Raw genomic sequence first — 26,737 nt, 5'->3', positions numbered from 1 at the left:
GAGCCATAATCCTGCTTCATTCTCATTTCAGTGGCCACTTCCAGAAGAAATTTTATCATCATTGCATTTAAATGTTTCCTTATTGAATATTTAGAGTAGTTTTTAACAAGAGTTTTCAGAGTGATCAAGAGTATTTTAAGCAGAATTCCAGTGGAATGTATCCAGAGTAGCACTTTTTTGAAGGGAAAATAATTCTGAAAATATAGAAATTACAACTCCTCCATGAACGTGACAGGAAAGATAGAGATGTCATTGCTGAATAAGGGACTACCCATAAGTCACCAGTAAGTCACTGTTGTTAATATATTATCTACTGTATTTAATCTATGATCATATACAATATAATAGAATGAATAACTGCAAATGCAGATCCTAATAATAACCTCCCGGTAAACATTTAATATAAAATAAATCTTTCTAGATCCTATTAAGAATAAATTTTAAAACTAAATTGTAGACCCTCTTTGGAAAATTTGTTAAGATTATTAGTTCTAATAATAGCTAATATTTTTTTGAGAATTCACTATGCCTCGGCCACTGTTTTAAGCAATTTACACACATTGCTTCATTATTTGATCTATACAATGACCTATGAAGTAGGTACTATTATTACTTAGCATTTGATTAAAAAGATCTAAGGCTGACAGCGGTCAGTGATGCAGCCTGGGTGACCAAAGCCAGCAGTGGCAGAGCTGGAACTTGAAATCAGTTTTGTCTGGCACGGTGGATGTTAACCACTGTGCTCTATTCTGTAGAACTGACGCGGGAAAACCGGTGTGGGGCAGGAGAAAGGCCATGTCCCAGGCGTCGGTTGGGCCCCTGGGACGTGCCCCGCCAAGTGTGGGTCCTTGGCTTCGCACAGGAAAGAATTCAAGAGCGAGCAATAGTTAAGTAAAGGTAGATTTATTCAGAGAGGTACATTGAAAGGCAAGAGAAAGGCCACGAGGTGTGGGGGTCGGGCGCTCAGATTAAAAGTAGGTACACACTCCATAGACAAGAGTGCGGGCCGTCTCTGAACGGAGAGACAGGGAAAGGCCGCTGGGAGGCACCGAGGCACCACGTTGCTGGTTTTTTTGAGCTTGGTGGCTTCATATGCTAATAAGTGGAAGGACCGGTCTAAGTAGCCTGGGGAAGGGGCTGGGATTCCCAGGAAGTTGGCCGTTTCCCACTCTTGACCTTTTGTGGCCAGCCTTGGGACTGCCATGGTGCCTGTGGGCATGTTATTCACCATGTTAATATATTACAGTGAGCGTATAATGAAGCTCAAAGTCTACTAGAAGTTAAATCTCTTATCATCCTGAGCCTCAAGGCCTCCTGGGGGTTGAATCTTTCACCATTTTGATGTTAATTGCTGTAGCATTCCTTGAATGGCTGTGCCCTGCCCTCTTCCATCCTGTCTAGGAACAAGCTGGCAGTGTAAGGAACAGGGTCTGGCTGAAATCTTGGTCAGGAGGCTATTACAAATATATCTGAATTTGAATGTATTGAATATACTTTGGCATGGGGCATCGCTTTACAGCTCTTTGCATCTTTGCGTTTCTCATTACTCTTTATTGCCTGATTACCCAGCTTACTACCGTTAGTTGATCTCCCTGGTCACAGAAGACACTTGATTCTGAGACTCCTGTTTTATCACATCTAAGATATACAATAAAATAGTAAATGTGGGAGTCTGGGGTGAAGAAGAGAGAGCCCAGGAGCAATAAGGTGAGTTGAAGGTCCAGCTAAAGTGCTCTCGTCCAGCCCTAAATGATGCCTGTGTCTGTATTTCTCTGTATCCAGCAACCTCTCCATCTAAATTGGCTTTTAGTGCGAACCTCATTCAGTTTTGACATCATGTATGTAGCGATTTTTATATGCAGATACTTCAATTTGGGTTTACAAAAAATGGAGCTGATTTAGAGGACACAGATCTTGCCCAGAGGCATTTTGCTGTCTAGATTAGGGGACATCTGGTAGTAAGTAACTGAATAAAAGCACTATAATAAGAAATGTGAGTATAATCTGAGGATACAGAGCTTTGTAATAGAAAAAACCCAGGCTCTGGTGTCAATGACCTGAATAAAAATCCCAGCGTTTCTATTTAAAACTCTCACCTCTGGAAAATACCTTAACCATTCTGTTTTTGTTACGGAAACGACAGGCCAGTCAAGAAACAAGCACCACTCGGAGGGTTGGAGGACTCAGATGTATTACGCCGGCGGGCTCAGAGGGGCTTCTGCTCCGAAGCTCTGAGCACCTTCAAGATGTGCACATGAGGTTTTATAGGGTAAAGTACAAGCTTGGGGTATTCGGCCAATAGGTATGGAACAGCTTTAGCAGCATCATCATCACAAAAGTGGAGGCAGGGAGGCAGCAAACCAACATTCCAAAGCCAGATATGTATCTTTGAAAATCCAGCTGGCTAGCAAAAAACATAAACAGCAAACCAACACTAATTAACCTAGATTTACAAGTCAGTCCAGCAGAACTCAGATCAGTATTCCAATACTTAGACTTGTTAGCCCAGCCCAGCCTCTCCTTCACATTCCTAGACTTATGAATTATCTTGTCAGACCAGCCCGGTTTTTCCTTCACATTTTACTTTTGGCCTGTCTGGGGATGAGAGTGGCAATGTATTCCTTCCCTCCCAGGAAGAGCTCATGAAGCTCTGAAATGAGTTCACTTAACTTTTTTGTACCTTTACTTTCTGATGGGTGCAAAAACTGTGATTTTTCTATAGTTCATGGTCTTTTCTTTTGAAATGTCCTTTCCGCTTTTAGGAACATGAAATGACTTTCATTTTTAATATCGTATTTTGGGGTTCTAGAATTTTCTTTTCTTTTTTTTTTTTTTTTGCTAACATTTCCTGTCTGTTCATGCCTATTATACACCTTTTATACTGAATATGTTAATATTTTTATAACAGTTATTTTAAAATTCGTGTCTGTTACTTCTAATCTCTGGAACATCTTTGAACCTGTTTCTATTGACCATTCTTTCTTTTCAGAATAGGTCACATTTTTGTGCTTCTTTGCCTGCCTTGTAACTTGTATTCTGGATATTGGTATAAAAGAATAATGGCTATTGAAGTAAATGATATTTATCACCATTAAAGGGCATGTTCTTTCCTATAATTTATAGTTGAACTAAATCCAGAAGTGGTTATAGTTTGGGTAAATTTCAGAAGACCATTGGTTCCAAATAATTTGAGAGTCTAATTAAGACTGTCCTTTAAGCAGGATTTGGGATTTAAGCACCAATAAAAATCTTGAGACATCTCAGTGCTTTATAGACCTGCTTGTTAGGGCACCAGAAAGCTCTTTCTGCACTGCAGCCCTTCTCCCAGCTTTCATCACTCCAGAGATCTCTGTCTGTCCTCTGTCTCTGCACTTACCCCTCGGTGAGCTCTGCCACACACACACAGCACAGCCTCCATAAACTTTGTGGGGCGTCCTTCAGTCTCCGGCGGTTTCCCAGCCTTTATCCTGAGTACCAGCAAAGACCCCATGGAGAAGAATTGGGAGGTGGGTGACTTGCTCTGCACTTGGAGGTCCTCAGGATTCTAATCTGCTGTATCAACCTACACGATGCCTTTAAAAGTTCGGCTGGTTTCTCCTTACCCTGCAAACTCACCATCAATGTTGGGCTTGCATTGTCTTCGCATAGCAGGAGACCTAGGAGGCCCATGAAAAACTCTGAAGTTAAGTTCCATTTTTTTTTTTTTTGTGCACCGCACCTCTCTGATGGATGTAAAAAAACTCTAATCTCTGTAGTTTATCCATCCTTTTAGCTGTTCTTTTGGGAGCAATAATCACTTGTGACTTCGTATGTTCTACCTGCGTGAGGAAATCTTACCTTAACCATTCTTAGTTACTACTTTGTCACCTCTGAAAAGGGGAATTTTGTGAAGATTTAAGATAGCATATGAAGATTACTTAGCATGGTGCCTGACATTGTTAGGGCTTGATAATTATTAATGTCCTTTCTCCATTAGGTTGGGATGTCAAGTTAAAAAATAAATAGATAAACAGCTGTGTGGGCTTTGCCTGAATATCATTTGGAAGGTGTTAGTGTTTGAAGACATAGAGCACAGATTGGCAGAAAGGAATGAGAAAACGAGTCTTTGCTTCGTTTATTTCTTTTAACCAGTGTTTATACAATGTTCATTTATCAACTGTGCTTATGATAGGATTTGTTCTTAAGGAGACTTCTTAACCAGAGATCTTGTGCTCACCTATTAATTTTTTAATCCTGTTAATGTATCCACTACATTCTACAGAAACAAAGACCGTTAGTTGCCCTTAGAGGGTTGTTTAAAAGGAAATGGGAGATGAAGTGGAAGCTGTGGAAACAAAACGGAAACTGATAAAAGGAAAATTAAACTAAGGAGCAAAACAAGCACAATGGGAAGCAATTGAGAAGAGGGAAGACTCTCCACAATCAAGGACAGCAGACAATGGCTGACAATGTTTCTGTCTTAAGGAAGGAAATGAATTTATAAACATCTCCTGGATGTATACCAGAGGAGAGTTATAGATCATTAATAGGATTCACACCTGGAAGAATGAATTGGCTTACTGAGGAGTGGGGAAAAGATCAAAAGAGAAGCTACATTGTCAGTTACAGTTAACCCTGCTTGAGTTTCCTCTTGATGGTTTGCATTTACTCAGACCAAAAACAGTCTTTTTGTTCAAACTGCTTTTCTCTCACCAGGATAGCCAGATGGGTGACCCCAGTAGGCAGATAAAGTAACCCTTTATGTATTAAGGGATTTTTGTTGCACAAAATAATTACGTTTTGGGGTATGTGAATTTTCATAGCTTCCAATTTCATTGTAAATACATGATTGACAGAAACAAGAGAAAGACAGGAAATTAAAAAGCAAAGCAAAAAACAAGAAGAGAGTCTCTTGATCATTTTATTTGAGTCAGTAACAAACGAAAACCTCCATGAATTGAAATCCCATGGGAGTGCGAGCGGGAGTGAATTTATCCATTTGTAATCTTGACCTATCAGCTATTACGTGAGGCTTCCCAGCTGCTGGCAAAATCAGTCCTTGCTCTCTGGAGGCAGCTGCTGGGCTCTCATCATCCCGTCTACAATTTTATGCTCAATCTGGGAGCATTTGACTTAAAGAAACAAATCAAAACAAAACAAAAAACAAAACAAAAAACCTCACAAACCTTGAAGTGTATATAGAGACCGGGTATTTTATTTATCCAAAAGGCACTTTCTTTCATGCATGAGAATTATGCTGTGCCATCAGGCATGGCAACCATTTTACATCTCTTCCTTCTTCCTTCATTTCCTGAATCTCCATGGGCGGAAACATTCCATCAGAAGTCTGTATCTCTATATAATTCCCTAAAATTGGGAATTAAGCCTTTTGATGATATGCTTTTCTTTGCTGAATATCACACCATATGTATATATTTTTAAGTTACACTAATTATTTCTTGCTATTTTGTTTATGGTAATCACTACACTAGGAAATAAAAATATACCCTGAGTGGTTTGTCACCAGCTTTGCTAACTATTTCATAACTTACCCACCTCAGGCTATTTGAAACCAAAACCATGGTCCTGTTGAGACAGGAGGGAAGGGGTCAAGGCACAATCATTAAGAGAATGACATAGCTGTTGAGGAAAGGACATAAACTGGTTAGAACCAATGAAGGCCAAGATGGTGGAAAATCGGACTTCCAGTAGACCTTGAGCTTCACTGTAGGCTCACTGTAATGTATTTGCATGCTAAATGATATACCCACAGGTGCCCTGACAGTTCCCAGGCTGACCATAAAAGGCCAAAAGTGGGTTGTGGGCCCGATTCCTGGAAATCTTTGCCCCTTCCCTAAAACAGTTGGAATAATCATCACAGTTGTTAGCACATGAAATTACCCAGCCCATAAAAACTAACCACCCCCACACCCTGGGGCTGCTCTCCCTGCTAAGATGACTGCATTCTGTCTATGGAACGTGCATCACTCTAAGTAAACTTGCTTTCACTTTACTATGGCTAGCTCTTGAATTCTTTCCTGTGTGAGACAAGAACCTACTCACCAGTAACACCTGGCTTACCTGCATCCCAACACTTAGCACACTGTATTTTAATTGCGAGATGTGACCATATAGTAAAAAATACATGGGCCTTGATATCAGAACACCAGCTCAACTATTTGTTGTTTGACATTAGGCAAGTCACTCTAAAATTCATTCCATTTACTTATAAAATGGGCACAGTGATAACAAGTTTTCTGTTGTACGTTTTCAGCCCTGGGTAGAATGGAGTTAGTGCCAAGCACAAGCAGGTGGCACTAGACTGGCTGCTTTAAGATTTTTTTCTGTTCACCTTGATTCAGATTCTTTCCCATATCAATTCATCAATTTCTAAGCTTTTGGGATCAAACAGGGCTGACTAGACCTTCTTCCAAAAAGTAGCAGCACTGGCCGTACTTCTATCCCACCTCCAGGGAAGAGCTACATTTAAAAAGAGATTTGGTGCCCCACGTTTAATCTGTTTCTCCTTTGAAAAAAATTCTACATATTATATAGTATATCTTTATTTTTTATTCTACATCATCTATTTTGTCTACAATCGCTTTTATTTCTGTGTTCTAGGAAAGCATGTCAAATTTTTCTCAGCCATTGACTTGCCTTCCTGTAGGTTCATTTCAGTGGCTTGTGAGCTCAACTATAAATTTAAATTGTTCATATTTCATCTGAAGTTTTCTAGTATTTTAAAGTTATTTCAGCCTGTTTATGTTTACTTAGAAGTCATCCTTGAAATTCTCAGTTATTTTACTGAACTGATACTGGTTCTTGACCAATTCTAATTGTGAGATTAAGAAGTAATTATGGTAGACAATTATTTAAAATTTAATGTTCACAAATTAATGTTACTTGAGAAAGTTACAATATATAATTTTCAACGTTTATGTGGACAAAAGGGGGTATTGTAATTTATACACCTTGTTGTCTTAAAATGATGTTTTTATGGTACAAAAATACTAAATGAGATAAAAGAAAATCTCCCAGAATATAAAGCACAAAGACAAAAGTATAAAAAATATAAGAGAGTGATGAGACATAGAAAATCAAATAAGGAGGTCAAACATATATTTAAAAATATTTTCAGGGAAAGATAGGTGAGGCATTAGTCAAAAACATAATACAAGAGATTTTACTAGAGATAAGGAAAAATGTAAGTATTGAGATTAAAAGTGTCAAGTAATATAAGTAAAGAAAACCCACACCTAGGCATACACTCCTAATTTTTTTTCAAACCAGGAATAAAGAGAAGATTCTAAAAGCTTATAAAAGGAGAAAAAAATAAAACCAATTATCTATAAAAAAAAGTGAGATATGGAATTACACCATGTTTTTCAACAGCAACACTGGCTGATAAAAGACAACGAGACATGCTTCACTGAAAAAGTTTTAGAATATTAGGAAAATGAAACTTAAACAAGAATGGGCACAAAATTATAACACCTTACTTAGCTACGCATGAGCTTCAAGGAGATGTTTACGGCCAAGTTCCCACCTAACAATTGACTTTCCTGTTAAAAGGTGGAAAATAAAACTCCCTCATTTACTTGAGAATGTCAGAGAGAATGCAGATATATAGATATATACAGATTGCATCTCAGCCAGAAGATGGACACCTTCACACAAAGAACTCTGATCAAAAGGGAGAAAGACCGAGAGTTGCTATATCATGAGACCTATTCTCAGTTAAGTATAAATCGAATGTTGGGGGAAAGCAAATCTTTTCAGACTCTCTGTATGGAACTCATCACAAATGTATAAGAAAAGTCGTAAAAGTGTTAATCATCCCAAGGGACCTTAAAAGGTGACATACAGCATGAGATGGTTAGACACGAGACTGTGATGGAGCACATGAGAAGAACAAGAAAACCAGAGCATCTCTAAGTTTCGAGGATCCCAAGTAATCTGTATAGAGTTTCCCCTAGAACTCTGAGTAACATAGTAGATGCTAAATAATTCAAGCTTAAGATAATGTATAATAAACTTATTAGATCATAGTGTGTATTTGAAGAAGCCCGGAAGAATATATGCCAGAAAGCTATAAGTTATCTTTAAACTGTAAGCTTATGAACTATTTTTACTTTCTTCTTTGCATGTATTTATAAGGAGAATTAAATGCCTTTATATTCAGGAAAAATAAAGCAACTTTTTCAATGGATATAATAGAAATTAGAACTGTTTTAATGATGACAAGACTATGCTATGTAAATTCAGGCTGCCATGATTATATATGGCTTAATATAGCTGGAAGAGCTAAGTCTCGTCCAACTTAGTCGAAAAGAAAGCCGAAGTGATCAGTAGCAACCTGCAGTTTTTTTTTTGTTTTATCTTTACCAAGTGACAGAGATAAGTTTACCTTACAGATTCTGTTCCTATTGAGAAAAAAAATGCTGTGACAGGGTTTATGTGACCACAGCTCTGAAATGTGTAGTGAGACTCTCTGATTCACTGGAAAGCACCCAGTGCACACTGCCAGACATCAGCCACGTTATTCCACTGTTAAGTTCGGGCTATTGGATATCACACGGAGCCTGAAGACGTGGCTAGTTTCTAACGTGCTATTTGCAGGAGTCCCAGGTTCACAGGTTCACAGGTTCACATGTTCTGAACCAACATCTGCAAAGAAAAAACAATCCATCTTTTCATTCAGGCAGAAGTTACAGGTCCCCCAACTTCTTCCATAGGTAAGTAGAAGTTTCAGCAGGGCACATTTCCCAGACTCCCACGCGGCTAGCTGTGGCCTTTTTTATGATGTTCTGGTCAATACAGAAGTGATGTGCACACTCTGGGAGAGAACATGTTCTCCGTCTATTCCTTTTCTCCTTTCTGTTTCCTGGAAGGCTGACATAGCAAAAATGAGCCATGTTGGACTAAACAAATGAGGGAAATGCCTGGGACCGCCGAGCAACATGATGGAAGGAGCCTGGGTTTTCAACACGAGGCAGCTGCCTCGTCAGCAACACACTGTGTATGCCCAGACTATTACTTAAGTGGGAAATATATTTTTGTTTGATTGTTAAAGCTACTGTGATTTATTCCTCTATTACAGCATCTTACAAGTATTCTAAATAACACAATTTCAGAATTGATGGAATAAGAAAGGAATTGCCTTTTTGTGGGATGGTCAGTTTATACACATTTTCAAGGACTCACTATGAAGTCAGTAGCGTGTTACATGCTGCTCCCTCACCTGCCAGAAAGCTGCCACATTCACTCATTATTTTAAAGCCTCGCAAACTTCATCATTTAAACATCAAGATTAGAGCTTGACAAAGAGGAGGCTTTTTTATATTCATCTGTTATTTTTCCTCTCTCTTTCTTCAAGAAAATGCATATAAGCTACCAGTTGAATTATTATGGATTGGTGAAAAGATAATCTAACCAAATATTCCCTGAAATGAGACACAACCCATTAGGACATTACCCTAGGGCACCAAAGGTCATTGGCATTATAGAAGATTTTAATATCATTTTGTAGAAAAATTCTTCAATAGAAGCTGCAATCAATAGTCAATGCAGTTATTTTCTTGTAGAGGGTGAGTTCATATTCATGCACTCACTGCTTGAGGCACAAGGGAACTATTAATGTAAATCAATTAATACAAAATAAGGGATTAAAACAATATATAAATGGTAATAAAATGTAGAGTCATATTGTGGGGATCTCTGGCAGTAACAGAATAGCATTGGTGCAATTTAGTTTTATTAGTTTTGTTTTGAAAGTATTAGCTGACGTTTTCTGCAGATATTTACATACATCAAGAACAGAATGATTACAAAAATAGCAATAATGTCCAGTCCTCTCTCAATTTTTTTGCACTGATGAGGAATAGATGTAGCAGTGTTAAGCCAACATTTCTGATTGTCTTTAAATCATTTCTAATGGGATACATTATTTGGTTTCAGGGATTAAAAAGTACAACAGATTTACCTTCCTAATTATGTTTTTCTGAGACTAATATTAACATTAATTAGCATTCCATTTGCACCCACCAGGAAAATTACTCTAGAATTTAAATTTGCCACTTTTAAGCTATATTCAGATTGAGTAGATTTTTCTGTTTATATTAAAATTTTTAAATTTCCTCTGAGAGGGGGAAAAAAAATCTTCCAAAATAACTTACATTTGAATAATTCAAATTTTCAGTCTCTTTTATAGCAATGTAGAAAATTTTTCTAGGATTTTACAGCTAGTGATGGTTCTTAAGACCCTTTCCCCTTCAAAAAGATCTAATAATCTCTTCTCACCACAAAATTTCTATTCAGTTCCTAGCTGGTCCCAAGTATATATAGCTAGATAATAACTGAATTTAAAATAACATAGGAGACCCCACTCTAACACCTTAGTAACTATTACTTAGTATGTTATCTCACTAGGGCCGGGTGGCTCAACAACAGAAGCTTATTTTCTCACACTCCTGGGGGCTGGAAGTCTGAGATGGAGGTGCTGGCAGGGATGCTGTCTTCCAGGGCCCCTCTTCTTGGCTTGATGGCTGTCCTCCTCCTCTGTCTTCACATGTTCTTTCCACATGTGTCTGTGTCCCTGTCTCCTCTTCTTATAAGAATTCCAGCCATGTTGGATTAGGCTCTACCCTATAATGTTATTTTATTACCTTTTTAAAGGCTTTATCTCCAAATATAATCACATTCTGAGGTACTGGGAGGTCAGGACGTCAACATATGAAATTGGGAGATACTACTCTGGTCATAACACCTAGAAAATATAATCTCCTTTCTTTTTTTTTCCTATCACAAAGATCCCAAATACAGCTTCATAGACAGAAGAGTACAAACTATCTGTTGGGTTGGACTTGAGGTCTGTAGTACCAGGCCCCATATTCAGAGCCTGTCTGGAGTGGACGCTTATGAAGTCGTCTCATACACAATATTTCATGTGATATTTCATTTGATCCTCAAAACAAACTTGTGTGGTAGGTATTATTATTACCCTTGTGGAATAGATGAAGAAACAGGATCATCAGGGTCAACGGCTTTCACAATGTTACACTGACGGACAAAGCCAGGACTCAGCAGAATCCTCAGACCACACCTCCTGCTTGGAATTACTAACCAAATTCTTTCCTTCCCCCTTCCCTCCCTTTTGCTCTACTTCTCTTCATTTTTCTTTCTTTCTTTTTTTTTTTTTTTGTTTGTTTGTTTTAGGTGCTCTATTTAATTTTTTTCAAATGCTATAATGTCAACAAGGATTGGTTTTTAAGATACACACACATATATATATATAAATTTATGTATATACAAGATAATATATTTTTAACATTATGTATAAAAATCAAATATACAAAATATATGTTAAACCAAATGAAATAGCTTATATTCAACCAGCTTTGACCTACAAAAGTGGCAATTTCATGTGATTCAATCAAGAGATAACACACAGTGAACACCTGTTTTCTTATTTGCATATCCCTTGAATTCTTTCCCTTGAGATTTACTCCCACTTCTGTCACTCATCTGACCCCATCCTAAAGCTAGCCACATGTCAGCTGGTTGTTCCCACCACGATACCAATCTGGGAGCAAATTGGAAAGGTTAGGGCAGATACGGTGATGTGTCTCTTGAAAAGTGAATAAGTGAGTGCGTCATGAGCAAAAACTGAAATAAAATAACCACTTCTGAGAGTAGCTTCTTATGACTCTATTCCACTAAGAATTTAACATGAGTCGGTATTTACTATAAGGTATTCCTTTCCCCAGGATGGTTAATACTTCTTTATAAAGAACCTCCCCCAGAACAAACAACAGCCCGTCATGGTGACTGTTGTTACCTAGTAAGTACATGAATCACAGTTAGTACTTGTAATAATTACCTATTGTTGTGTAAAAAATTACCCTCAAATTCGGTGGCTTATGACAACACCAAGTTATTATGTCACAGTTTGGGGCAGGGAATCTGGGAGTGGTTTAGTTGGGTGGATCTGGTTCAGGATCTCTCTGGTGCTGCTGTCAGGACGTGGCAGGAGCTGCAGTTATACGAAGGTTTGGCTGAGGATGGAGGACCCATTTCCAAGATGCCTCACTCACAGGGCAATTGGCAGGAGGCATCAGTTCCCCAACTGGCTTTTGGCAGGAGGCCAGCACTCCTGACACATGGGTCTCTCCTCACAGCATGGAGCTAACAGGCTCCAGACCCAGCAACCTACGAGCAAGCCAGCCAATGGGAGGACACAGTGCTTCTAATGACCAAGTCTCTGCGGTCACAGGCCATCACTTCCGCTCGATCCCATTCACTAGAAGCAAGTCACTGCATCCAGGCGAGGGAGATTAGGCTCCACCTCTTAAAAGGAGGAGCATCAAGGAGGTTGCAGACACGTTCTAAAGCTGCTAAGCTGCATCAATGTTGTGCCAAGAAGCACTCAAATTAAGAGTCCGTGGCTCCCAAACAGTATTGAAGATCAAGTTGAGGAAGATTTTTGGCCTTCGTCTTGTACATATAGGATAGGATGCATTAAATGAGTTAAGTAAGCATCAAACACTTCTGAAAAATAGTTTAACATAGCTGAACATAGCAGCAGAAAAGCTGTCTTGGTTTATTTAAAAGATCCAAATATTTTGTTTCTTAAGCATTGTGTCCATGATGCAACCAAGGCTGTTTCTTCACGGTCAGCTCACCTGCCCATGCCGGACTGGAGTTCTACCTAGCTGCTGATATTTAAATCCCAAATAATCGATAACTTGTAGAGAATTCAAAGACAATTAACTGAAATGCATTTATTTTATAATGATATGACAAATTGGGCTATCAATGTTATCCAAAGTTCTTCCTTATCTTTGCTCCTGGTGTGAGGGAGGGAGAGAGGGAGAGGGAGAGGGGGAGGGAGGGAGGGAGGGAGGGACGGAGGGAGAGAGAGACAGACAGACAGACAGACGGACAGACGCACGGAGCTGGAGAATCACGTCTTCACTTCAAAATGAAGACTCTGGAGACTTACACCAAGATGGAGGATGTTGAAAACGATGCTGGCAATATGCTATTGTAGTATTAATCATTATTTTCCTTCTAGTTTAATAAAGACCACATTTCCTTTGTCATCACTCATTCATTATACACATTAAATTTCATGAAAGATTACATGATGTTATATTTGGAGAGCGGAGGGAGACTAGTGGGAGCACGGCTGCCCTGGGGCACCCTGTCTGGCTGACGTTACTTGCAGCCCGCGGAGGTCTAAGGGGGCTCCACGGTGCACAACTGAGACAAGACCCAGGCATCAGCCATTGGCTTCTCTCTCTCTCTCTCTCTCATTCTCATCTTAAATTTGGGGGAAATCTCATTTAATTTGTTTTTCATCATTGCCCATTAGGATTAGTCTTTTGTGGCAGAATTAATTCACAGTCGGTTTTGATTTTTCTCCCTGAGATTCTTCGAAATTTCTTTGCTGGGAAGCTCAGAACCCCCTCCCCCTCTTCCACACGCGCTCAGCTCTCCCGCAGAAGTGTTCCTCCCTGCACTGTCCTGATGCTTGGATTTCCTAGCCCAGCAAGGTGCTTTTCTTGAGTGTGGTGCTGGCAAGAAACCCCAAAGCCCAGCTACCTTCTCTTGTGTCAGCTCCACGCATGGGAAAATGATGCATCCTCTCTCCATCAAAAAGAGGGGGTGCAGGCTGCTTTGCAGCAACCCCTAGTCCTCAGTTCTGCCACTTTGCAAGACTGTATTGAAGGTGTTGAGTAAAATTGAAAGACGTGTGCACACAAAAAAATAAGTGAATAATTTGAATATACAATTGTCAACACACAGATTTCTTATTATGCTCAAAAATTAAATTATATATATATAGAAAGAGATGTACGTTAGATAAATGGAAGTAAAATGAAACATTTTAAAATAAACTTTATTAATGAAATTCAACAAGATCACTGCATGTCATGAATCTCTGCTAACTTAATCCATACAATGAAAATCTTTTAAACTATGTGCAGTGGGAAACAATCTTTGGTGAACAGAATGCTCCACCTAGTAAAATTTTTGTAATTTGTGAAACAACGTGTTTATTTTACATGAGCATACCTATCCGTAATATTTTCTTAAATTGTCACACAACTTCTTGTATTTTTTTTACCATCATAACTAAGCTACTGCTGACATTTCAAGTGGGTGTAAGCCAGTGGGGCATTAGAAAGTGGGGCAGGATCATATAGTAATTCTGTTTTTAGTTCTTAAAGAGATCCCCACGCAGTTCCCCATAATGGCCGCACCCATTTACATTCCCACCAACAACAGTGTAGGAGGGTTCCTTTTCTCCACAGCCTCTCCAGCATTTATTACTTACAGAATTTTTAATGATGGCCATTCTGACCAGTGAGAGGTGAATACCTCACTGTGGTTTTGATTTGCGTTTCTCTGATAATTAGTGCTGTGGAGCATCTTTTCATGTGCCTATTAGCCATCTGCATGCCTTCTTTGGAGAAATGTCTCTTTAAGTCTTCCACCCATTTTTTGACTGGGTTGTTTTGTGTTTTTTGTTATTGAGTTGAATGAGCTATTTGTATATTTTGGGAATTAAGCCCTTGTTGATCACATCACTTGCGAATATTTTCTCCCAGTCTGTAGGTTGTCTTTTCATTTTGTTAATGGTTTCTTTTGCTGTGTAAAAGCTTACAAGTTTGATTAGGTCCCATTTGTTTATTTTTGTTTTATTTCTTTTGCCTTGGAAGACTGATCTAAGAAATTACTGCTACTATTTATTGTAGAGAATGTTTTGTTTATCTTTCTTCTAGGAGTTTTATGATATCATGTCTTATATTTAACTCTTTAAGCCATTTATAGGATCCAGCAGTCCCACTCCTGGGCATATATCTGGAAAAGACAAAAACTCTAATTTGAAGAGATACATGCACACCAATGCTCACAGCAGCACTATTAACAATAGCCAAGACATGGACGCAACCTAAGTGTCCATCAACAGATGAATGGGTAAAGAAGAAGATGTGGGTTTATACACACACACACACACACACACACACACACACACACACACACACACACACATACACAATAGAGTGTTATTCAGCCAGAAAAAGAATGAAATACTACCATTTGCAGCAACATGGATGAACCTAGAGATCATCATACTGAGTGAAGCAAGACAGAGAAAGACAAATATATGGTATCACTTATTTTTGGAATCTAAAAAATAATACAAATGAACTTACTTACAAAACAGAAATAGATTCACAGACATAGAAAGCAAACTTATGGTTACCAAAGGGGAAAGTGGCGGGGAGGGGTAAAGCAGGAATGTGGGATTGACAGGTACACACTACTATATATAAAATATATAAAAAGTAGGGGAGGACACGGGAACAATTTTTCATTGTGTATAGAACTATTCTGTGCACTACAGAGCACATAGCATCCTTGTTCTTTGTCCTTAAATGTCAGTAGAAGGTCCAACCCATTACAATGGCTTAACTCCCATATACAATTTCCAAATATCTCCTGCAGTGAGGCATTCTACTGAAAACTACTGAACTATGGGGAGACAATGGGAGAGGCTGGACTGGTTTGGCTCCTTCAATAAGGAGGCAGACCCCAATTGCTACCAGCAATTGAACTTAGAAAATGAGCCACATCACCTTTTGGGCCTGGTCATGATATCACAACACAGGGGGGTAAAAAAAGCCACGCTCTATCACCACTTCAGCTTCATCTACAGGTGAACATAGAAATTTAGATATTTCTTCTGTCTTTAATGAGTTGCTTACATGCACGTATATTTCTACATAGCATTCTCTGCTGTTCTAAACATTTAATTTAGGCTCTAAGGTTTTGATTCTGCAAGACTTTGCCTCCTTGACTAGCTGAAGGGGCTTAAACTATTTATTTATTTTCATAAGGATCATAATCAAAATATATTAAATGTTAATAATTCTGCATACACTTTTCCACTACTTGGACTCATGCTTACCTAGTCAAGTGGTTTTTACATTAAGAATATTTTATTTTGTAAATTTTCCAAACTAAGTGGTGGGGGTAATAGGGAATGTCCTTGGAATTTGAGTTCCTGCTGCAGATCAGAGTTCAGGACGTCCTTCTCTTTCATCATATTCCTCCGGTCAGAAGTTCCTTGTCAGGTTTCTGACAAGAGTTTATTGACAGAGAACATCTAAAGAAATGTTTAATATTATGACGGGATTGGGAGGTGGGGGAGCAGGCACAGAGCTGCAGGAGGAGTTGTGGCTATGGTACCCACTGAACTGTGATGTTCTATTTCCATAGTCATAACACCTCTCTCTGGGACAGATATAGTCAGCCATTGGCTATCTGGTTGTGCCTGCATCAGGGTGGAAGTGGCAATGTTTGATAACCTCTCTCGAGCCAGAGGTAGCATTTAAAAAAGAAAGGTCCCTGTGGATGCTAGGTGCAATACAAGTGAAAAAAAAAATGATGTTTCTGACATTCCAAACAATAACTCAGGGTGCAAGATGTCAATTTCTGGTAAAGACAAAGTTAGCTTTGTGATGAGAATGTGTGGCGCTTCCACAGAGCACACAGTCATGAACAAGCTGATTTCAAAATCATTTATTCTTTCTCCCTATCCCAACAGGAAAACATGTTTCCAAATCATCGAAGCCAAGAGTTCAGGAGCTACACGATTTTCCCCTGCTTCATCTTTGTAGAGGTAAGAAAATTTTGGAAATTCACCCTTAGAATATGTATTATGCAAAGGAAATATGCTACCCCTTTAAAAATGACTCCAAATACCCTCCTCTGTGTACCCTGAAGCTGTAACTGTAGCAATCTGTAATGCCCTGGGCTTGTTTTCATCGGAAACGTTTTGTGGTCATGGTGATTATGAACATGTGTGCCATATTTGTGTGCCTCTCCAGATCTAGAGTGATAGTCTCATTATTTCATCAATGCACTTCCTTCTCTCTGCTTCCACTTTCTAATATCTACCCTTCTCCCCACAAGCTCTTCCCTATCTCAGGAACTCTCAGTGCCATAGTGTTGGCTTCACTTGATTAATATAGCCAGACCTGCCCCTAAATTAGCCAGCAAACCCTGAGGTCAATGCCATGCATTTCAGGATCTTCTGCCTCTCTTACTGGACCATCACCAATCACCTGTTTTGGTTCCCTCCACCTCATTTTGCTTTTCTCACCTTCTTTTCCATCCCATGCTCTTCATTCAGACTCATTATGCTTATCAAGGATTTTAAGGAATTTGGGCTGATAGGAAGTTAGGGTACATCTGCAAGATTTTGGTATCACACAGGCCAATCGTGTACTCCCGTGAAAGAGTTCATGGGAGAGTTAACGTGCATCTGGACAAACCGTTTCTCGTATTGGCCTTTTTAGATTGTGTGTGTATAAACAATATACTCTTAATACATCAACAACACTGGTGAAGGGACACCCCATTGAAACCTGTCTGGCCAGCCCAAACTCCTGCTGTACATTTACTTTTTCATGAAGTATATATACAATATTAGAGATACCACAAATACATTTTACCATGATATCTTTATCACATGTATATTATTTCCATGTTATAAGGGATAAAAATAATAATCTTAACCAAGCCAGAAATGCTTAATTGGTAATTGCTTCTTGCAATGGTGGCTTTAACAAGATTATAGCTTAGTACTCAGACATTACAATTGCTTTCTTGGAGTCAACCCCCCATTTTCATGACTGCGATGCAGTTTTCTAGTACCCTTCTAAACATGATTCAGGGCAGTCCTATGTATTGGGAGACAAGGGTATCAGGATATTTAGGGGAGGGAAAATGATGACATAATCTGGCAAATGGGTTTTTTTCCAATCTTTCAAACTTTTCAGTCGTCTGAATTGAAGAGAAATTTGCAAGCTTCAACTATTTTCTGTCTCTGCTTAACTCTCTGTTTTCCTGGACGTACTCTGCAGATAACTTAGCAACTGTCCCCAACTCACCCTAAAGCATTTGTGTGGCAAGAAGTATTTTCAGTATAAGTCCTGTGTGTTTCCTGCTTAAAATTTTAAAATTTTATTCCCTCTCTGTTTAGAGGGCTACCTCTTTATTTTCTTCATTTGTATAACCAAGCTTCTGGCTCTTTCTGGAAAAGCATGGTATTTCAAAAACAACTTTTTAATTAATGACTTAACACTTTGTATGTTCATATGAATGAAATGCCCATGTGCTTTTATTTTTTTTCTTTTCTGGAATTTCGACTTTATCATGTGGTAGTGATCTGACTATTGTAGCATAGACACATAGTGTGGGATAATCCCCAAACTGAGATATGTATATTTTATAAGGTTTTTAATTGATAATTTTTAACTTGTCTTTTTTTTCTATTTCAACATGGGTAAAACTGATAAATAATATTAATCATTTGAACCTGACAGTTTCTCTCCTTGACCAAACTGTACTCAGGCTCCCTTGAGCCCCTTTTCAACGAGCCCTTGACTTTTGACTTGGTGTTCACCTCTGCACTTTTCAACTTTAGCACGAGTCCTGCAAGTCAGTTTAAGCAGAATCCCGCATCCTCCGTATCTGGTCACCATTGATGTACAGTCAGTCTGCTCATCCTCTTCCGTTTCCCAGGTGGTGTCTGAGCACCCCGGCCTGCTTTCAGCGAGAGTCCCGTTGGGTGGGTTGAGCCAGAATCTCCCCTTACCCTTGATGTTTCCTCTTAGTAATTTTCCGTTCACTGATCTCCACCCTTTTCCTTGGCTATAAATTCCCACTTTCCCATGCGTGTTCAGTGTTGCAAACTGAACTCAGTCTCTCTCCCCAACTGCAAGATCCCATCGCAGTGGTTTCTATACCTATTGCAATACTCAAAGTCCTCCTTGTGCTCCCCAACAAATATAATGAGTAATTTTTTTCTTTAACAAGTCTTATGCCCAAGTTTTATTAGCCCCATGTAACTTATATTTGTGGAATGAACAGATGACTGTACCTAAATGTCCTGGAGACTGTAGATTAGTGAATCATCACCCCACAGTCACTCAGTATCAGCGATGAGCATGACCGGAACACTCACTCACGCCCGGTCCTGTGCTAGACTCTAGGGGTACGGGCAGATATAAGAGCTCTCCACGGCAAGTCAAAGATGACAGTTGTTTAGAAGGAAAAATAGATGCCCAAAATGGCAAATAACTATTTATGGCTGCTTTAGGTCAATTTGTTCATTTCAAGGCTTATGTTAAATCCCGATCTTCTCTTTAAAATTGAGCTTTATCTAAAATTGTCTCCATAAGTCCCCCAGGGAAATCTTATATACCTCTACTTCTTCAAAATTGTCAGGACAGAGAAATTTGTAAGCAGATAAAATAAATGAGGAAATGGAACAACATTGCCAAGTGACTCCTTTTATGTAGTTGAATTTCTTATATTTACACAACTTACTGGGTAACAAGCATGCATCCTGTCTTAAAAATTCACCATGGAAAGTAGATAATGTTTTCTGTTCTAATTTACTGTAGACTAATAGGATTTTTATCTAATTCATATTCCATTTGACACATTTAAACTCAGCTGGCTCTAAAATTTTTGTGACTCCTGCTGATTCGTCACCTCTCTCTCTCATGCTCCCTTTTATCTTCTGAGAGGCACATTTTTAAAGAGCTCCTTCTAAAGGAACAAAGAGCAGTGTTGTTGCTGCAGACAATACTCTTTGCATCAGACAATTTCAATTGCTTTGATAACCTGGCAATTTACATTCACTCCCTTCAGGTAGCATTCAGACTCCACAAAAGCACCTTCACTGGCAGTTTTATTGTGTTCCCATGCCTAGAGGTCTTGTGCTGAGACAACTTTAGACACAGCCCTTCCATCCAATCACAACTCCTGGACTCAGTAACCCCCTGCTGGGATTCTTAAATCCATTGCAAGGTGGTTTGATGATTGACATTGTCAACTTTCTACAGGAATCATAAGAGCACAAATGTTTAGAGGATTTGACATTTTAAGTCTCTTTAAGAATTGGCCCATTAAAAATAACTACAAAAAACACCTTCCAAACAAAAGCTTTTCTCTATACAATGAAGGGCTTAATGGCCCACTTTATAAAATCTGCATCACCAAAGAAAGACAACCCGCCAAGCCCTGTAGAAGTAGCTGTAGGAAGATACTCTCACAAATGCTTGGGTTTTTTTTTTTGTCACTTGGCTCATTTTTAAGCAGAAAAAAAAAATGCTGTACTTTAACTGAGGCTTCTAAATACTGATAGAAATGATGGCCAGGCAACGTGGTAGGAAGTCCTCTCTACTGAGACGCCCGTGATCCCTGGGGAACCTGGGATCCCTTGGTGCAGAGTAAATTTTGTCTGGTGGACAATCACATTGTGGAGTCGATCCATCTCTTAGTAGTAGAAGCTTTGGAAGTTACTTTAATCTCTCTCTGAGACTCAGTTTCCACATTTGTAAAATGGAAATAATTAAAGTGGGTTGTTCACAGGATTTTCACAAGGAATCAATAAATCATTTTACATAATATGTTTAGCACAATACCTAGCACATATTTGGCTCTCAATAATGTTAGGTAATGTGTTTTATTTATTCAACAAATGTCTATTGTCCTAGACCTTTTTGAAGATTCCAAACTGAGTATTCTTGCCCTTAAGGACCACGCAATTTAATACAAGAGAAAACCTCATAGTCTAGTCATTTAAACTAGCAGAATTTACTGTGGCCAACGCAGGAAGCCACATTTTCTTTCAGTAATTCGCTCTTCTGACCAGTTGATTATACTGGGAGTTGATATCCGATTCAAGGTGAACCTGTCAGTTCATGACACTGAGGAATTTGGAACGGATTTTAAGAAATACAAATCAGTCTCTGAAATTTGCCTGAATTGAGGACAAGCATATCCAGAAATTATGGAAATCACGGTCAAGTGTTTCCAAAACAAATCAGAGAAATCGGATATGCTGGGGAAAAAAAAAAGACTAAGCCTATAGCTGGCTTCCTTTCTGGTGGTTTTCCAATTTCTGATTCCATGTCTTGTGGAAGCAAGCTGCACTTTCTGCCTATGGGTTACACTAAAAACCTGTATCTTTATAATTAATTTTCCTTTTTGTTTAAGTTTGTATGACTTAAATTGTTACTTAAAACCAAAGTGCTTTAACTAAGACCCACGATTTGATAGGCCTGAACTGCTGTTTAAAGATCTGGAAACAAAGTCAGATCTGATAAAGGATTTGTTGTCAGCTACAGCAACGAGAGGAGCAATGGAAAGAAAAGGCTGAAAGATGAATCAAAACTGAGTCGCAAGGGTGGTGCGTACCCAGAGTCCAGACCTAACTCTGTCGAATGTGTTACAGCAGACTTTTATTCTCAGCCATTCTGCTATGAAAATCTGAGCCCAGGGTACCTTTACGAAAGGCATTGTAGGGTTTCTTACAATAATTGTCAAAGCCCATGGATACTATAATTTGCAAATGATACTTAATATCATTTTGCTAATGATAGAAACCCCTGTCCCAGTATTCTGTGTCCTAGCAATGCCTAGTATAGTGTTCTAATCTACTTTTTGCATGGAATATAGTAGTGAATATATGCTAATTACCTAATAAAATATATACTTCGCATAATTAATAAGTACTGAGTTTCAAGAAAATGTTTGATTGAATTTATGGTAATACTTTATGATAATGATATACACTAATTAACCAAAATAAAATATGTAAGTTATCTTCTGATATTCTCTAGTTATTAGTTACTGTCATGGATTTGAGACTTTGATTTTGTTAATTAAAAAATAATAAACAAATAATCTATAGGTGATTTTGAGATTTAGGGAGATTTCTTCAGTAATAAAGATAATTTTATATAAATATATCTTTTATTCTGACTCTTATGTGTTGTTTGAATATCAGAAATACTTAACTTCTCATATTGCAGCTTATTTTCTGAAAAACTAAAGCACTGACTCCAAAGGAAAAGAGATCTAAATTTAGTCCTCTAGATATGGATTGAATGAGAACCTCCAAATTTGTACCTAAAAACCTTAAAAATCAGGAAAAATGTCAAATTCTTTACCATGTAACAATTTATTTTCCAAAAAAGGATTCTGTCCTTTAAGAAATATCTGCTAATGTATTTATGTACTTAAAAATATGTATTATATTTATTTCAAAATTCTTGCTCAGGGCTTTGTATCAGCCCAAGATGGAGGGACAAGAACTGTATTTACACCCCCACCTGAAACAACTTTAAGTGGTAGACACTGTACATCAAACAACAGCTGTCCAGTTGTTAGGCATCAGGCAGTGCAGGGAAACGAACGTGAGACAGAAGAACAATTAGAGTGGTCTGACTCTTGGCCTGGCCTTCCCAGAGACAGCTTCCAGGACACAGGCCAGGGAGGAGGGAGCCAAGCAGAGCCCAGGGTTTTCCCTGAGTTGAGATAATAAAGTTGGGAGTCCAGGAACAGAGTACTGCTTAAGAGAGAGAGAGAAGGAGAAAGAGGGAAGGAGAGAGAGAGAGAAGTGAATGATAAGCAAATTGTTGCACATCCATATCCATATACCATAGGATCCTCAGCAATAAAAAGGAATAAATTATGAATGCAGCAACACAGATAATTTCAATTACAACAAGTGGAAGAAGTCACAGCCTTGAAAAGGGCTACATCCTCTATGATTTTATTTATACACATATTTCTAAAATATGAAAAGTAGTATATAGTGAAATAATATACAGCAGATCAGTCTTTGAGGGTGGGAGAGGAAGGTGGCAAGATGAAGAAGTGATGTATAAAGAACAGAGAAAGCTTTTGATCTGATGGATTTGTTCATCATCTTGATTATGGTGATGCTTTCATGGGTGTATATATTGTCAAACTTACCAAATATGAGCAGTATACTGTGTACATGTATTTACACGCAATATATTGTATACGTGCAGTCAAACTGTATACGTGTATCAATTTTATCTAATAAAACTGAAAAATGATTTTTAAAAGCAAAAAAGAGCTTTTAAAAATATGAGCAGTTTAGCATTTTAAAATTTTCAATTAAATAAAACTAATCTAGGCCAATTTACATTAAAACACCTATAAACAATCTTGAATGTCCTTAGATGGAATGAAAATAGGAGTTATGTCATTAATTATTTATCAATATTGTTTCAGGATAATTATCTCTAGACCTAATAAATCATTATAATGTTTATCATTTAAATCTGTGTTCCTTGTTTCTTTATTCATTTATCTATGAAGTATGTTATTTTTAATTAAAAACTGATCCAAATAGCCAAGGCATTAGATAAAGGCAAAAACGTATTTTATTAATATGCCATTTACTGATGAGATTATCCATTTATACATAAGCTATTAGAGGCAAACACTTCCTTTGTCTTTTTTTAATCAGACAAATTTAAGTAATTTACTAATTTTATGAATATTTATGAATGGAGAAACAAAACTTAGTCCATTTCCTTATCATTTCCCATTAAAAACCTGTTGTAGGAAATACATAGCACTCAGCTTGATACAGTGAACAGGGCCCTCCACATGGGGGACAGTTTTATTTAAGTTCCTTAATTGATAAACTATCATGTGACCACAGAGCGGAATGCTGCTCAGCCATAAAAACTACTGATACATCCAGTAACGTGGATGAATCTCAAAGATGTGCTGAGTGAGTAAGCAGTCTCAGTAGATCACATAGAGTGCGATTCCATTTATATGGCATTCTGAAAAAGGCAGACGATTAGGCCAGAATACAGATCAGTGGTAACCAGAAGTTAGGGATGGGGAGGGTCTGACTACAAAGGGTCAGCAGGAGGGAAATCTTTGGGGTGTTGGAATTCTTCTGTATCTTGTCTGTGTTCACAGAAAGCTTTCTTTTAAAGGTCTCATGTCTCAAATCAGCAAGGTTGAAAACATGCTGACTTTATTATTATTCAATTTATGATTTAAGAGAACCATTTTTCAAATTAATAAAGTGCCTCAGAAGGCTGTACTTAGCTAACAAAGAACCTTGCCTTTATATCGGTAGCATGAAAATTCTAGTGATTTAAGGTGAAAAGGTTCTCAATTGAATTCTTCTGCAAGTTTTCGGTGATCATTAACTCTACTGTGACATTTTGTCAACATGTCCAGGCTTTGCCCTTTGTGGATGATACAAACTGCATTCTCTCAACCTGTCAATGTATTTAGATTTTAGAGCTATTATTCAAAAAGATTCATTCCATGTTATCTTGAGGTGGTAGCAGCTTGTAAATGGTTATCTGTGGGGAAAGGTTTTTTTTTTATTGAAGTATGATTGATTTACAATGTTGTGTTAGTTTCAGGTGTATAGCATAGTGATCCAATTATACATATATATGTATTATTTTTTAGATTCTTTTCCATTATAGGTTATTACAAGATATTGAATATAGTTTACAGGAAAGATCCTTCTCCGAATGCCCTAGCAGCCATCTCTGAAAATGAAGCAGTCATCAAAAAGCTGGAGTAAAAGGAAAGCTAATAGTTAATAAATAACAAAATGTGAAATATGGACTTTTTAAGGATATAAATACTCACATATATATAATATATGTAACTATGTATCTACACGGGTGTAGACAAACGCAGGACACTGTGTAGAGCACGGAGCTACTCTGTACAGACATTAAGAAACTAAAGACTTCCTGATCTTGTATTTGAGAAAGTACCATGATTTTAAGTAATTAATAAAACACAATGAGTCATTTGCTAATGTAAAACATAGTACAGTCTCTTCAACAAGGCGAGAACTAAATCTTGTTAATGAAATTGTCTAAAGAGTACTACTTAGCTATCTCTGCACACGGCTGAAAGCAGGAAGAGCCTTGATGGTAGTCATCAAACTGGGGTCATCCCAACGTATATCCATGACATCAAGTCCACTTTCTTGGGGGAAAAATAGGCATTTTACTAAAACGGTACTTAAACCTAGAAAGGAAAATGAATTTCAGCCAACTCAGCACCAGTCTACTGGCAGTGGCTGCCTGGAGCATGGTGCGGAGAAGAAATCTGAAGCCAAGATTGGGTTCAACAAGAAAGAACAAGGTTCCTGTTTACCAACCTCTGCACTGGCTGAGCAGGCGAAGTGAAGGGTCACACACTGTGCATATGCCCGTCCTGGACTGAACTTTAAAAGATGAAGGGATTCGTATACAAACGTCTGAGCCTCCTTAAGGAACTCAAGGGAACTGTCTTCAGTCTGCTTTAACCTTTTTTGTGTAGCCCCTGTCACCATTTTCCTGTGTAGATTTGCACTGGAATAAAATACTCTTGCAGAAAATATCTTCTTACTTCTTGCAGACAGTTTTTGGTCTTAGCTTATGTATTTGCTACAATAGACCTTTTCCCCCCAAATTTTTGTCTTCCTAGTTTCTGATCTCCTTTTCTATGCTGTGTGGATTCCCTAGACTGTGTGCACAAGTCTTGGTCTTTACAGGAGATGGAGCCTGTTTCCCATTTTAGAAGGTTACAAGACTAGATGCCCATTATCCCAGATTCTTGTAGCACGGGCATGTGAAGGTTCCCTAGGCTCAGCCAGCCCAATACTACAGGCGCTCAGACAGGAGCTAGGGATCGGCGGAAGCACATACAGAGGTTGTGCTAGAAGCAGGGATGGAGGTTGTGACAGCGGCAGCGACAGAAGTAGCAGCGCATTTCCAAGATCAGCTGTGGCAGCAGTTCCAGGGGCCGCACGAGGGCCCAGTGCTGGCCCTGGGGCAGGGGCAGCTGGAAGGCGCGCTGCGGCACCCGGTAACCGGCGGGGGCGCCAGCAGTGTCTTTGCTGGACCTGCTCTGTGATGGATTCAGGGTCCTTGCTACTTACTGCCTAGCTTCCTTTGCGTCTGCACATTTTTAAGTCTATTTCTCCAGCCTTGGAAATAGTCCAGTATACTTTCTGTAAGTTCTTTTTCTGCTTAAATGAATCAGAGTAGTTTTCTCTTGGCTGCAGCTAAGTTCACTGTCTAACAGATTGTTGCAGAGTCTTTTATTAGTGATCAAACTAAGTAAGTTTTGCCTCTCTCCACTTTGCTCTGAAGATGCTAGTTAGCTTTGCTACTTGGTAAACCTCAAAAAGGGGTTTTCTGTCTCCTTGTTGCAATTTGCTCCTTTATATTAGCTCTCTCTATATGTTACATGCTGTGATTTCGGCTGCACTGAAGCAACGGAGCTGACAAATTTTGTACTCTGACAAAAGTGGTAACTTTACTTTAAAAGTAAAGGCTAAAAGTAGAAAATTCAGTTTCAGAAAATAGATACCGCAGCTATTTTGCCATCATTTCGAATGATGACAGCAACATATTCTAAATTCAACCAATTACCACATCTCCATTCTAACATTATCAGCATCATTTCTCCCCAGATGACTCAACAGCCAAATAACCGGTCCCTGGTTCCTCTCCTGCCCACTCGACCACCTCTCATATATACAGGTTATCTTCCAAATAAAACTTTTAATGGCATCTCAGCATGACTTAGGAAAAAATCCAGAATTTTCACCATGGTTTCCAAAGATCTACATTATTTTGCTCTTGGTTACTCTCTGACTTCATGTCCTTCTACTTCCCATCTTGCCAAACTGGACTTTTTGCCTTCCCTCTACCAAGCCAGCAGCGCTCCCAACTCGGCACCTTTGCACTTGCGTTCTCTCCGACTTGATGATGCCTTTCCCAGAGACTCACAGAACGCATCCGCTCACTTAGTTCGGACCTCTGTTACACCACCATCTCCACAGAAAGGACTTGACTCACCATTGTTTCTAAAAGACCAC

At 38.6% G+C, this 26,737-nt stretch overlaps 1 long non-coding RNA gene across 1 annotated transcript in view; it reads left to right on the top strand.

Moving 5' to 3' along the window:
* The window catches only part of LOC123615506 (uncharacterized), an 88,152-nt gene that overhangs the window by 56,497 nt on the left and 4,918 nt on the right, over window positions 1-26,737 (top strand). Inside the window, exon 2 of the long non-coding RNA XR_006723120.2 lies at window positions 16,595-16,669. This is a non-coding gene — a long non-coding RNA (uncharacterized LOC123615506). The remainder of the gene's footprint in view (window positions 1-16,594; window positions 16,670-26,737) is intronic.

This window comes from Camelus bactrianus, chromosome 9 (genome assembly GCF_048773025.1).
Source record: "Camelus bactrianus isolate YW-2024 breed Bactrian camel chromosome 9, ASM4877302v1, whole genome shotgun sequence".
Classification (NCBI taxonomy): domain Eukaryota; kingdom Metazoa; phylum Chordata; class Mammalia; order Artiodactyla; family Camelidae; genus Camelus; species Camelus bactrianus.
Note: the sequence above shows the minus strand (reverse complement) of the source record. Positions and strands in the feature narration are given on the sequence as shown.